General features: G+C 34.5%; 1 protein-coding gene across 10 annotated transcripts in view; it reads left to right on the forward strand.

Annotated features, from left to right (window-relative positions):
• Nucleotides 1-929: 929 nt before the first annotated feature.
• Nucleotides 930-13,651, forward strand: part of LOC143223278 (putative ferric-chelate reductase 1 homolog) — a 39,798-nt gene continuing 27,076 nt past the window's right edge. For 4 of the 10 annotated variants that reach the window (XM_076451044.1, XM_076451047.1, XM_076451041.1 and 1 more), the window contains exon 1: nt 931-1,067. The gene's annotated coding sequence lies outside the window, so the exon portion shown is untranslated. Of the gene's footprint in view, nt 1,068-6,748; nt 6,956-13,651 lie in introns of those variants that run through there. The other 6 variants (XM_076451039.1, XM_076451045.1, XM_076451042.1 and 3 more) reach the window with 4 other exon arrangements.

Raw genomic sequence — 13,651 nt, forward strand, 5'->3', positions numbered from 1 at the left:
AACATTTAGAAAAGGTCCACTCCAAGCAGCAGATGAATGTGTTTAATTATAATTATTCTTATCAGTAAGACCCAATAAACCTACATTTTTACCATGCAGCGATGAATAAATAAGAATGTTATTAATGTCATCCTGTTCATTCGAATTAACATGAACATCGGCTCATCTTCTTAGACACTAGGAGTCACGTGTGAACAATGGCATTTGGTCAACCAACCAGAAAACGATTATTATCAATTGCTACACCAAAAATGGGTGCATCTGCTCAAACCAAAGATCAATATGTTTTGTTTTTTTCTACTTGCAGTGTTGCAAAGAAATATTCTCAAGATTAGAAGCTATTTCCTAATTATATATAATTAAATAGGAAACTGTTAAGGTACCTCAAAGAAACGAAAGAGTAACCTGACGATGCTTTGTTTAATTAGGATTTTTATAAAAGTATATATATAGATATAGTATGTAAGATATATCCACTGCCAACGATTAATCACCGCGTTGGTTGGTTCGTATTTCTGATATATACATGTGGGAAGGGGCTTCAGCATATAATGCAAAAATAAAGAATTTACTGAACAATTTAAAATGTTTCTGGTCAAAATGTATCGAAACTTTGGTGTAACAAACACAATTATGACCTTAAAACAAACGAGCATTAAAAATCTGAATAAACTATTTATATGTTGTTTGTTTTGCGAGTTTAATGGTTACAAAAAAATGCAGAACGAAAGTTCCCGTTACACTTACGGGTATGGAAATTGAGGACAGTGTGTGTACTCCCAGTAGCGTGGCGCCATACCTAGCTTGAGTGAAAAGGAATGAACAGTGGCAACTCCTCATAGCTCGTTCAACGTTTTTACTCAGTTTACAGTTAAGTACTTTAAAATAAATTCTAACTCTTTATCCTCGTTTTAAATCTATCAGTTATTATGTTAAGTCTTAGAGTGACGGTCGAAAGCTCGTAGTCAGTTAGCAATAAACTTTTCGTACGTTCGTTATAGAAGGTAAAAGCGTGCACCGGGAAAGCAGTTGATGTGGTGGATCCCTTTCTGATTCGTCCTGGATAAGTAAGTGCATGTTTCAGTTCTCTTCCTGTTGATATATATGAAAATTGATGAACGTTATTACTTCGTGTAAGGCCAAGCTTATGAAAGTAATACATTGTACCATACCACAGTAAAGATATAGCCTCGTATTCTAAAGTATTTTATAAAACAGGAAGTGTTTTAGTTTCTAACTAAAGCCAGGATTTACCTTAATAATTATTCAGTTAATCATTTCTTAAATTAGGAACACAAAGTAAACATTGTTATTTTAGAAAGGTAATTATATGGCCCTATTTCTGTCTTGCGCAAACACTCATATATATATGTATGTATCATCCCAAATCCATACTCCACTTTCTAGTATTCCAGTCTGTTCTGCACAAACACTCATATATATATGTATGTATCATCCCAAATCCATACTCCACTTTCTTGTATTCCAGTCTGTTCTGCACAAACACTCATATATATATGTATGTATCATCCCAAATCCATGCTCCACTTTCTAGTATTCCAGTCTGTTCTGCACAAACACTCATATATATATGTATGTATCATCCCAAATCCATACTCCACTTTCTAGTACTCCAGTCTGTTCTGCACAAACACTCATATATATATGTATGTATCATCCCAAATCCATACTCCACTTTCTAGTACACCAGTCTGTTCTGCACAAACACTCATATATATATGTATGTATCATCCCAAATCCATACTCCACTTTCTAGTATTCCAGTCTGTTCTGCACAAACTGATTTATACATACTTCGCTTTCTTTGATTACTAATTAATAACTATTCTTTATATACTCCTCTTATCATTATAAATAGTTCTGTGTGTTCTCCACTTTCTATTATCACGAACAGTTCTGTGTATTATGTATTTCTTATTATTACGAACAGCTCTGTGTATACTGTACGTTTTCCCCTTCCTGTTATGAAAGTTTCTGCGCAGATCTTTAATACTTATGCCAGTATCCATTAGCTTACCTACATGCAACCATTAACGTGAAACCGGTCTTTACAATGTATCTGCTTGCATGGAACAAAAACAACGAAGGCGACATTTAAAAGTTTGTTGAATTGGACAATTTTCTCTCCAAGCTAAAAAAGTATACAAACTGGTCGTTAGTTAACATCTGATAAGTTGTTAGACTTCTGGGACAACACACAAGAATAGTCATACTATATGTGTATATTTATATTAACCTTTCCGTTGGGGACAGCTGCTAACTGTTTCGTTTGGTTTGTTTTGAATTTCGCGAAAAGCTACACGAGTGCTATCTGCGCAAACCTTCCCTAATTTAGCAGTGTAAAACAAGAGGGAAGGCAGCTAGTCATCACCACTCACCGCCAACTCTTGGGCTACTCTTTTATCAACGAATAATAGGATTGACCGTCACATTATAACGTCTCCACGGCTGAAAGGGCGAGCATGTTTAGTCTAATGGGGATTCGAACCCGCGATCCTCGAATTACAAGTCGAGTGCTTTAACCACCTGGCCAGTACTAGTTGTTAAAAGTATTTTGGGCACGAATAAAGCGACACTGACTTTAAACTCTCATACTAAACATGTCCTACTTAAATATAAGACATACTTCTATTATTCGTGTACACGCCTTTTTCGTGCTACTTTAGCCTACGGCTGAATAATTCTATAATAGCAATTAATTTGAATCTGTTTTGTTTAACTTTGATTTGAATTTTGCGTAAAGCTACACGAGAACTATCTACGCTAGGCATCCCTAATTTAGCAGTGTAAGACTAAAGAGAAGGCAGCTAATTATCACCACCCTCCGCCAACTCTTGGGCTACTCTTTTATCAACGAACAATAGGATTGACCGTCACATTATAACGTATCCACGGCTGAAAGGGCGAGCATGTTTGGTGTGACGGGGATTCGAACCCGTGACCCTTGGATAAGGAGTCGAGCGCCTTAACCACCGGGCTATGTCGGGCCAACTAAAACTTCTCCCGTTATTTGGGACGAGTACTTTTACTTATTGTTTATATAATGTACCTTGTAATTCAGTCCTGTAGGAAACAATAATATATTAACTACTTGCTAGATGACCACAAGAACTAATTTCAGCGACCTTCGTTATCTGAGAATCACACAGATATGTATGAATACGTATATACAGTCGGTGGCGGAACACAAAGTTCAGGAAATCTGGGGCAAAAAGTTATCGGAATCGTTTGTTGTTTTTTTTATAGAAGACCAGACTTGGGCCACAGGAGTCACGAGCCCTAGGGCATTGTACCGTCTGCCCCAGGCTAGTTCCGTCTCTGTATATAGTGGAACATAGTTTTTGATGCTCAAAACTCGATATTTATTTAGACATAATTAAAACCCGTTCCGACACAGTTGTATCCACTTACATGAACTCGTATAAAAGTAACTTTGCGCGAAATTCAAAATAAACAAACAAAAACTAGTTTTTAAGTGAGTGAAATTTGTCTTTTAAAAAAATAAATAGATACATCAGTCTATTTATTAATCCACCTGTGAAGATGATAAGTAGGTTACACCTAATCACAATTCTCAAAGTTATGTTATTGTGATGTGTGAGAAACTATAGTTGAATCTTTACGTTTCACAAACGGAAAAATCAAAAGTTGAATGAACTCCAGGTACGCATATATGTTGGAAACGCTTCATACAACACAGTACAGTGGAGCGCCATTAAACCGCGGACCAGTAAACCGCGAAATCGCTTAAGCCGCTGTAGCAAGTCTTGTGAGCGAGGATTATCGCGGCTCACCGCGTAAAAACGCGGCTTAAGAATTTAATCCTGGCTTTATAACTTCAAGGGGATATTTATAAAGGATTTGCTTTAATTTGGGAAATAAATAAAATATATTACAATAGAAATCGACCGTTAATCTACCTTATCCGCTCTCTATGTCAGCTTTATGGAGGCCACCATTGTTACCGAATCACACCTCTCCATACATTAAAGTTAATCCGCGGTAAATCCGTGAAAAAAGTGATCAATAATTAAAGTATTATTTTTAATTCGATAATCCGATATAATGATCACGCAACGGCCCGGATAAGGCTCCTCGGCGGAGCTGTTGGCGACTTCGGCTTTTCAGTCACAAAGGTTTAAGCCGCGGTTAAGCAGGTTGACCCCCCAAATACCGCGGCTTAACGGCGCTCCACTGTATAGTGTATACTTCTAGCTACATCGTGAGTGGGGCTAACAAAGCCAGATGGTTAAGGTTTTTGACTCAAAATCTGACAGTCACCAGTTCGAATCCTCTTTCTACCAAACAGGCTCTCTCTTTTGACAGTAGGAGCTTTATAATATTACGCTCAATTTTACTATTCGTTGGTATAAGAGTAGTCTAACAGTTAGTGTACTAGCTGCCTTCCCTCTAACCTTTCACTGCAAAATTAGGAACGGTTGGCGCAGAAATCCCTCATGTAGCTTTGCGATAAATTAAAAACCAATACTGCGAGAGAGGCTTCATGATGTATCAACATATCTAAACAGTCTAGATGTTATTTTGAAGTGTGTTATTGTGTGTGTGTGAATAAGCGCCTGCCGCTGAGGTGAGACCCTCAAAACATGTTCGTATAGAAATATTGTTAGTTTGATGTTTATAAGGTTAAACTCAGGTGAGATTTTTTATTATGGCTTGTGTCAAAACTGGGTTATGTTGGTGGCTTTCAAAAGTGTTATTCTAAGTGTATTTTTGTTTATGAATGAAACTGTGTACAGCTTTGGTGACAATAATGTTGGAATTTGTGGTTTGCTGTTATGTTAGTCTCTGTTTCTTTATCCTTAGCTACTGGTGATTGCTTTGATTCTTCCGTGATTATTTTTAGTTCCCTGACAACTCCATCGAAGAGGTTTGAACTTTTTATATTGTGTTGTTTTCCATAACATTCTAAGTTTGTTTGTTTCACATTTTTACTCAGAATTATACACAAAGATCTACTTACTCGAATCCGTCTCTAATTTTAAACTGAAAGACTAGAAGTAAAGCAATATTTCCAACCCTTGAGGTACTCTGTTTGATAATCACTGGTACTGTAGCACACCAACAGTCCAAATTGTGTGGCGCGTTTTCGCGGAAATGGGTCACGAACCACGAATTATTGGACTCATAGGCCAGGTACACTAGCCACTAAACCATGGCCTACTCAAAGTTCTACGAATGATTCTCTTTTTGGCACTCTACGACTTCCATCCATATATACTAATATAAAAAAAAACAACCATTTGCAATTATCACTAAATACTAAAAGGTGTACAGTGCACCACCGGCTCAAACGTGGGTGCCCATAGAAATATTTTCGGGGTTGGGGCAAAACATTCATCTAGAGGATCAACTTTTACAGTGTTAATCAACAGACTAAAGTAATGTGTTATGCGTGCTTAAATTCTAACACCAATTTACTGTTTTAGTAAAAATTACAAAACAAAATTTATTTTAACTAGGATGTTAAGTTTATATCATAATATGTGGAATATTTAGTCAAATATAAAGGTAGGCAAATGCCTCCTCTTGCTCCTTCCTGAGGGCGCCTATGGTACAGGTAAGTGTATAATTATGTTTTATTTCAACCATTAATCTTCTTATTTTCCGCCTCCCGTAATTCAACGGTAAACTTGAGGACGTATAACACTAAAAATCAAGATTCGATAACCGTCGTGAACGGATAGCCCATTGTGTATCTTCGCACTTAAAGAAACGTATTCACGTTCCCACATTACTTCCCTCGCCATCCTTCCCATATCAGTTTGGAAAACAATATTTTAGAAGAATGTGAAGGAGTACTTTATTCTTGTTCATTAACAAACAAATATTCAAAACAAATATGTAATACAAGGTTTGACGGCAAGCTACAAAAACAGAACAAATCTTGCAAAGCACAGTTTTTCTATTGTTTAATTATTTGTCACGAGTTTCCAACTATTGTTTTGTATTGCCAAAGTAAAACGACAGTACATTTGTAACCAAATCTTTTCAATCAAAATTTAATGGAGAGATGAATATAAGATGTTGCAATTTCGATAAATAATATAAATTAGATTTATAAAAATATGGGTCTCGAAGATGGAGAAAATCTTTTTTATCCATAGATATCTAAGTCACTCAGAAGTATGGTTTGATATCTTTCTTTTATAAAAGTTAAGTTGGAATACTAGACAGCAAAAGTGTTAATTTAACATTTAATTTGTTTACTGTTTTCAGTTATTATTGTTAACTTTGTTTACCGCAAACTGGAATTTATTATGAGACATTTCTATAAACGTAAATAAAATCACGACCTATATCTGCAGACTCAATATTTCCTTGTTACAGCTTCGTCAGGAACTATCGATATTCTACCACTTCCCTAAACCATGGTTCATGAATTAATATTTTGTCGTTTGTTATCAATATATGTGTTAATTCATATATCACTTCTCAGCCTCGAAATGAATAACAGTGCTAAGTGAATTATTTACTTCTTTACGCAGTATTTTCCACTTTAAGGAAAACTCTTGTAAATCTCTTTCTCAACGAGTTTTATAATCAGAATATACGCTACAAATAATAAAAGTGGGACAATCAAATTATGTCTCAAACGATTCATTGCTCTCTAGCAAGCATGCTGATAATCACAGAAACAAGTCCTCACTATGGAACGTGTGTGACGTCACAATTACTGCTTGAAGCCCAACGTTTTTGAGAAAGTTGTGTTAGTGTAATTACTTGGTTTAGTAAACGTGGAGGAAACGCTCTGGTTCAATCATTCTTGTAGAGGGTGGACTAGTTTTTTGGAAGGTTATAATTTTATTACAATGAAGTCCTGAGGACTTAAATTGCTAAGTTTGTGTCATGTACTGGTGAAGTTCTCGTTCCGATGTTAAAACTAAGGACAGGTAGGCCTCTCTCCGTATAATCGGTAAATAATATTTTTAATTTGTTGCATAGTTTTAGGAATATGGGTATAAGTACTAAGGGCTTATTAGCGGAGTGACAGTTGGTTTTCAGCAGGGAAATATTTTATCGTGGTTTGTTTTGATAATTGTTTATATAAAGTGAAAAGTATTATTGTGAACTATTTTGTATCACTAACTGTAACAATGGACAAGGTAGTGTGAAGTTAGAAACTAACTGTAACAATGGACAAGGTAGTGTGAAGTTAAAAACTAACTGTAACAATGGACAAGGTAGTGTGAAGTTAGAAATTAACTGTAACAATGGACAAGGTAGTGTGAAGTTAGAAACTAACTGTAACAATGGACAAGGTAGTGTGAAGTTAGAAATTAACTGTAACAATGGACAAGGTAATGTGAAGTTAGAAATCAACTGTAAAAATTGGACAAGGTAATGTGAAGTTAGAAACCAATTGTAACAATGGACAAGGTAGTGTGAAGTTAGAAACCAACTGTAAAAATTGGACAAGATAGTGTGAAGTTAGAAATCAATTGTAACAATGGACAAGGTAGTGTGAAGTTAGAAATTAACTGTAACAATGGACAAGGTAATGTGAAGTTAGAAATCAACTGTAAAAATTGGACAAGGTAATGTGAAGTTAGAAACCAATTGTAACAATGGACAAGGTAGTGTGAAGTTAGAAACCAACTGTAACAATGGACAAGGTAGTGTGAAGTTAGAAACCAACTGTAAAAATTGGACAAGGTAGTGTGAAGTTAGAAACCAACTGTAAAAATTGGACAAGGTAATGTGAAGTTAGAAACCAACTGTAACAATGGACAAGGTAGTGTGAAGTTAGAAACCAATTGTAACAATGGACAAGGTAGTGTGAAGTTAGAAATTAACTGTAACAATGGACAAGGTAATGTGAAGTTAGAAATCAACTGTAAAAATTGGACAAGGTAATGTGAAGTTAGAAACCAATTGTAACAATGGACAAGGTAGTGTGAAGTTAGAAACCAACTGTAACAATGGACAAGGTAGTGTGAAGTTAGAAACCAACTGTAAAAATTGGACAAGGTAGTGTGAAGTTAGAAACCAACTGTAAAAATTGGACAAGGTAATGTGAAGTTAGAAACCAACTGTAAAAATTGGACAAGGTAGTTTGAATTTAGAAACCAGATTTCTCAAAATACAGCAGTATCGTTATATAATATACTCTTCATAATTCTTTTTAATGATTAAGTAATTTATTGTAAATTTTGCTTTTATTTTTTCCTGCAATGGTAATGATTATTTACATTTCAAACAGTTCTTGTTAACTTTCATATGACGTCTAAAATTAAGTTGCTTAATACTAAATTATTAAGTTTTTTTGTTCTTGGAATATGGCAGGAAAGCGAGATAAACTACGTGAAATAATAAGAACAGATATGGTAATTTACTAATACAAAGTTAGTTTTTATTTAGAATAAAACGTATCACACAGAACGTACACTAACGAATATAATAGTTGCAAAGAATGGTTTCCAGTAAGTTTTTGTTTTAAAAATGATTACATTTTAATAAAATTATTTGAAGTATGTTCTGTTTTAAAATGTAATTTCTAAAGGTTCCCTTACAATGTATTCTTCAAATAGTTTAATAAATGTAATATATATCTAAAAATCAAATTATTCAGCGACAAAGGGCAAAGATCACTACTAAGCCTTATGAGAAGGAGATTTCACCTTGTAACCCGATCGAATATGTAAAAGATATCCCTACATCTTTTACGAGCGCATTTGTGTAGTGACCAAAAGAGCATATCCCTGGATGCACCAACCAAATTAGCCAATGTTGAAACATAGAAATCATTCTATATGAATATTTGAATACGGGTGTCAAAGTCCAAGTGTTGTAACTCAATATAGAAAATGTTAGCCTTTCAAAAAAATTGGAAGTAAAAGAACTGATTCCGAATCTGAAAAGGTCAAAATCTATACGTAAGGGTAAAGATTAGTCTTGTCTGTCTTTATACACGATCACTATTTTCTGAAAATGTTCGTGTATTACACTAACATTTTGATTTTGAAATGTTATAATCCTTGTCGAGAGTTTAAGTAACTACGTTTTTACATGCTAATAAGTTAATTATAGCGGAAATGCCCTTGCTTTATATGTTTGGATTCGTGTTTTTGTTGTTGTTCTTGTTGTATAAGTAATTTCGTAGCCAACATACGACTAACATATTTAGGTAACTTAAAACTAACATCTGACGATTTTGAAAATGTATAGTATGTACATCTGCCCATAACCTTGCTGGAAAGAAGACAAAACCTTACCCTCTCTTGGGACCACCATTGCAATTTGGAGCCCTGTGCTATGACGAATAGAAACTTCCATTTGAATACGTTTCCCGATCTTGGATGATGGGGGGCATGTTTGTTCCAAAATTGTAACAAAACAAACAAAGAAAATAATAATCACATAGTATTATCATGAATCATTGTGTGTGATTTATACAGCGCATATATAGGATCGTTTTATTTTCTACCATACAGAACTACACACACAGCATAGCAATATACAACTGAAGTCTGGAACACTTCGGTAATATAAAGTTCTCTTATTATATATCCGTAGGTAAACACTAAACTTGGAGACGTTGGTATAGCTTAGCTATTATCCCAATCAAAATACTAATCATTTTCAGTTTTACAGATTGTTTGACATCACAAAAGAACTGTAACTGCTTTGAAAGAAGCTATTTTTTTATTTTGTTTATTTATTTTGAATTTCGCGCAACACTACACGAGGGCTATCTGTGCTAGCCGTCCCTAATTTAGCAGTGTAAGACTAGAGGAAAGGCACCTAGTTATCACCACCCACCTCCAACTCTTGGGCTACTCTTTTACCAACGAATAGTTGGATTGATCGTAACTTTATAACGTCCCCATGGCTGAAAGGGCGAGCATGTTTTGTGCGAATGGGATTCGAACCCGCGACGCTCAGATTATGAGTCGAATGTCTTAACCCACCTGGCCATGCCGGGCCTAAGAAGCTGTTTCCATGATTATTCTTCACAAGTTAAACGTTCTGCTAGAAGTGCCATATTGTAAGTAAACGTTTAAGTTACCATAAATGAATATTTTATAGTACACGTTATGCACAATGAAAAGATAAATGTCAAAAGATTAATGATTTAGTTTGTCCAGTCATATTCCTTTCATCCCTCCCCATTGGTAGCTCAGCGGTGAATCTGAGTATTTATAACATCAAAAATCAAGTTTTAATACCCTAATGGACATATCAAAGATGGCCCGTTTTGTACCTTTGTGTTAAGAGTAAAAATAAAAATAAACTAAAAAGCAAAACAGCAAAAACACCAGTCCAGTTACAAAGCGTTTAGTATAAAAGAATTACATTTTTAATACTTCTTATATAAGCCATTCGTATTTCTATTTCAGTGCTAACAAGAAAGAACAAATGATTCAGCGAAAGCTAGTTAACCTGATTTACTTGCTATCGCGTGTAGCTCTCATAAATATAAACGATAAACTAGTTGCTGTAATTCTCAAAACGTGTAGCTGCTACAAGGAAGTAGTCTAATTTCGTGTAACACGATATGTATGCTGAGCAGTATTTGGTTTACGTAGTGCTAAATATAACTTTAAATGTCGTGGAGTTTAACTAAATTTTTTAAATCTTCCATGCTTCTCACGATTTGTCCTGAATTGCTGAAGATAATATACAAGATACGATTATTTCATTTTATTTGCTAGTAGGCCTTATTAGTTCATTTTATACGATGTTCAAGCAAATGGCAGCAATAGCAAAAAACTATGTTTGTAAGGAACACAAAATCTGAAATTAAAATGAGGTCTTTTTCCAAGAAATCAAAATTCTTTAAGTTTCTAAATATGAAAAGGCACCTCTCTTTGTAATATTTTCTTTTTTAACCTAAATATTTAGAATCATTTGCCCTTTCTATTTATCTCGTTACTACAAACGTTTGGGCACCTCTATATCCTGGACTTTCCCATACACTAATACGTAGTAGCCTCGGGACTTGTAGTAGTTTTTCCAGGCAACAGGGGAATAATGTTCTCCAAATCAGAGACACACGGGAGAAAATCTTGGTAATTATAAACGGAAATCAGAAATAAAATAATTGATAAAAATGACAGAAAAACTCCTAATGCCGCGGGGTATGACATAGCGAGTAATTTATAGATCTAATCGTTTGTTTATTACGAATATGGTTTGTTTTGAATTTCTCGCAAAGCTACTCGAGGGCTAACTGCGATAGCCGTCCCTAATTCAGTAGCGTAAAACTAGAGGGAAGGCAGCTAGTCATCACCACCCACAGCCAACTCTTGGACTACTCTTTTACCAACGAATAGTGGGATTGAACGTCACATACTATCCCCCCTACGGCTGAAAGGGCGAGCATGTTTGGTGCAACGGGGATTCGAACCCGCGACCCTCAGATTACGAATCAAACGCCTTAACCCACCTGGCCCCACGAAGATGGCTATGATAACATTTATATTAATCGTCACAAAATCTACCAATGATTCTTCCCGTCTATAAACCGTAATTCACTGATGGCTAATTGATCGGATAAACTCATGTTATGTACAATGTGTGCACTAAAATTATTTGACTACTGAAACAATAAAATAAAAATAGATATAGAAGGGATTAAATCCTCTACATTCCACATAAATGGGCATCCCACAATCCATTTTTTAAAAGTAATATATTCAAAACAAGTCAAAAGCATGTAAAAAAATTAGTTACACTAATGTTTATTATAATTACATTCAGAACTTTAAATGCTTGCCTCTTTTTCGTCAAAGTCCAGACAGACTGGTTCATTTACGTTAAAACAGCCTTCAAGAGGACAAGTTATTCTCCTCTGTTGTTATAGTACAAGGCTATGACACCCACTTTAAATCAACTACTATAATTGTTAGTTACCACTGTTGTATCCAGAGCTTTAAATTATTGTCTCCTTTTCGCCAGATTCAATACAGTTTGGTTCAATTACTTTAGAACACCCTTTGACAAGACAAATTCTTTTTCTCTCTCTCTGTTATTACAATACAAGCTGTGAAACTCACTTTAGAAATCGTTCGTTACGGTTAAACTGACGCACGGTTTTGACTTCACTTTTAATTTCACTGACTTACTTCTGAATCTGCGAGTATTTATGAAACGTGACAAAATTCTAAAAACATTTATTTCTCTAGTAACAACAATATTACACATTATGAAAAACTTAGAAGTTTCGAGTAACATGACATCAACAATATTACAAAAACCTTGTACAACAGTTAAAATAGATATACAACGTACGACTAGCACAGATTTATGCAACAAAATGTCTCACAACTAACACTTTTAGGAATAATTAACGTTTAACACTCTTGTAGCGAAAACTAAATGATAATTAAATATTAAATCACTAAATAAACTAAATAATAATTAATAAACGGAACAGCCTTGTAAATCCAACAACAGAATAATCAATAACGTTTAGTTTGGCTACACAATGATTTATATGCTCTATCAACTACGCGTTGTAAGTCTGCAGAATTTCCACTTAATTACTAGGGAGCTAATCGAAAAAGCTCACAAATAAAGGATGCAATGGAATCAATGGTGAATTTTAACACTAAGGACATGCTTACAAACGTGCTAATGAGAAACAAGATTCAACACTTTTTAGTCTGTACTTCATGAAAAAATAACAATACACTTACATTTTTAATGTGAGCCATTAATTTAAATTTATAATATTAAAATACTTAAATACCAGATTAAAACTGTTAGGGGGCTGTATTTGGTTGTCAGACCATATGTTGTGCACTAATACAAATATATAGTTAAACAGGTATGTTGTGGCAACAGCTTATAAACACCTGAGTTAGGTGCATGCTCGATGGCTTTTGCTACAGACGTTTGTGTTTGTACGTTCTCACTTTTTACAAGATGCCATACGTTACTCACCAAAACTGATGCATGACATATTTCATATCTTTCTCTTGATGGTGGTAGTACCCTAAATTGATCCACATTCCTTTGTTTCCTAATCCTATTGACTACAGGAGATATCCTCATATTCAAAGTGCTAAATCCTCAATTTTAATACATCTTTATGGTTTGTGTGTAAGAATATTTTACTTTATGTCAGGAAATGCTTTTTGTACCCTTCCTGAAAGCAATCAATTATTGATACCATTGCACCGCCGATGAAGCACTCAACAAGGTAAAAAAGGAGTTCGTATATATGCTTCTCCTTCCTACTTTAATTAATTCGGCTGTAATTTTTGTGGGATTGCTGATTTGGATATTAAAAGTTCTTTTAATATGATTTACTCAAATCTTTGTACACTCCTGAGTGGATTAAGCTACTCTAATTCTTGATCTTTAATTACTATTTGTAGATAAGGTCTGTACTGTCTTTGTTATGCACTACTGAATGTAGACTAATACCCTTTTTTTTTCTATTTTGCTGAATCGATCTTTGATTTATTTCTAGCCAAAGGTTTTCTAAGTCACCAGTTATAAGTAGGAATAAAAGTAGTCTTGATGTATAGATTATTATTTATCTATAAACTTATATTTTATCAAAACGATGTTGAAAAATGGTGGTTACAAAAATAGTAATAATAAACCATCACATCCAATATCATATGATAAAAGCAAAAATTTTATGTTCTTTTCTTGTAGA

This window comes from Tachypleus tridentatus, chromosome 8 (assembly GCF_004210375.1).
Source record: "Tachypleus tridentatus isolate NWPU-2018 chromosome 8, ASM421037v1, whole genome shotgun sequence".
In the NCBI taxonomy this organism is placed as follows: Eukaryota; Metazoa; Arthropoda; class Merostomata; order Xiphosura; family Limulidae; genus Tachypleus; species Tachypleus tridentatus.